Source organism: Rhinopithecus bieti, unplaced genomic scaffold (genome assembly GCF_001698545.2).
Source record: "Rhinopithecus bieti isolate Rb0 unplaced genomic scaffold, ASM169854v2 scaffold_7673, whole genome shotgun sequence".
Classification (NCBI taxonomy): domain Eukaryota; kingdom Metazoa; phylum Chordata; class Mammalia; order Primates; family Cercopithecidae; genus Rhinopithecus; species Rhinopithecus bieti.
In genome coordinates, this window is record NW_016806375.1 from 1,044,370 (window position 1) to 1,046,263 (window position 1,894).

Below are 1,894 nucleotides of genomic sequence, written 5' to 3' on the forward strand. Positions count from 1 at the left end.
CTTTCAACCTCCAGGATGTCCTGACCACCAAGGAAGTACTTCACCACCCCCACAGCTTTTCTGACCTTGGTGTGTGCAGAGTTACCTGGTCGCTGCGGTATTTGTAGGCCTTTTCTTCCTTCATTGCTGAGAGTTTAGGTTTATTCATCACACCAGTGGGTCTCAATTCCTTACTCCTGAGGCCATCGCAGTGAGGCAGTGGGACGCATCTCCTCATGAGAGGTGATCAGAGACCCTTCCTCGGAGGAGAATGGGATGCCAGACGAGCCCCCAAATAGTTGGAAATAAGAGCCTGGAGTCGCAAAGAAAACGAGCACTCCAACAAAAGACTTCTCAGCAAGGCAAATTTACTTCTGCAGAAGGGTACTGCCTGCACCAGTCACAATTGCAAGAGCACACTGAACAAAGGAGAAGAGAAGGGTTTTCATCCCTAATGCAGCTTCTATTTGTGTCCCTTCCCCATTGGCTGGAGTCAGACCACACAATTTAAGCTAACCCAATTGGCTAAAACTTGAAATTTTTCTAAATAGGGTAGATGGGGAAGAAGGGGTAGCAGTGGTAAAACTTTTCCAAATAGGGTAAACTGGAACTTTTAAATGCGTAACTTATAAAGAAAGGAGGGGAGGGAGGGATTGTCCATTAAGGCATGTTTGGGCATGTTTAGGCATGGAAAAGATGGAAAGGCTTGTTTAGAAAACAAGAATTTATCTTTTCTAGCAATGTGAAAGGACGTTAGTTGCTGAAAGAAAGAAGTTTGAAGAGGAACTGATTATTTCTGGCACCAGCTACTTGGGAGGCTGAGGCAGGAGAATTGCTTGAACCTGGGAGGCGGAGGTTGCAGTGAGCCAAGATCACGCCATTGCACTCCAGCCTGGGTGACAGAGCAAGACTCTGTCTCAAAAAAAAAAAAAAAAAAAAAAAAAAATTACAAGCCAAGCACAGTGGCTCACGCCTGTAAGCACTTTGGGAGGCCAAGGCAGGCAAATCACTTGAGGTCAGGAGTTTGAGACCAGCTTGCCCAACATGGTGAAACCCCGTCTCTACTAAAAAATATATAAATTAGCTGGGCATGGTGGCACACACCAGTAGTCCCAGCTACTCAGGAGGGTGAGGGTGCAGTGAGCCAAGATCATGCCACTGCACTCCAGCCTGGATGACCGAGTGAGACCCTGTCTAAACCCCAAAAGAATTACACCTGAAGTTATTCTCTTGGTTACCCTACAGTGCCATCACTTTTTGAGGATGAGCACTCACATAGCCCTATACACACTCATACACACAAAGTTCTTGCCAGTTCTGATAGACTTGTGCTCTTTCTTGCTAAAGCACTAATCTAAGCTCTTAACTCTCACATGCAATGACCAAACCCCACACTCAACACTGAGTTCCTCAACTCTTTATCTCAGCATTTCTACTGACATGTAAGACCTTAATGGTAGAAAATATTAAATGCCCTGTTTTAATTCAAATTTGGAAGGGTATCTACATAGGGTTCAGTCACCACCATGTCAGGGCATCCTGGTTGAGAACCACTGACTGCTGTTTCACCACAAATTACAGTGATAAATCTCTTGCTATGTCAACTTCCCAGTCACAATTCTGTATCTGCCCCTGTACCAGACTTCTTAAAACCCCACATTTTGTGTCAATAGAAATGGCCGGAAACAAAGTCTTGAGCCAACTCTAGGATATCCAAAGTTCAGGCTGTTTAAAAGAATCCCACTAATTAACAAGCTAATTCACCATATATAATGGAGTGAGGAAGTATTAGACTGGTTTAATTCTATAATATTAAGACCAACAATCTTGAACATGAAGAGACAATTCCATTTACACAGGTGCTCATGAAAAGCTTCCTACCAAGTGATATATTTTTTTTTATTCCCGCACCCAC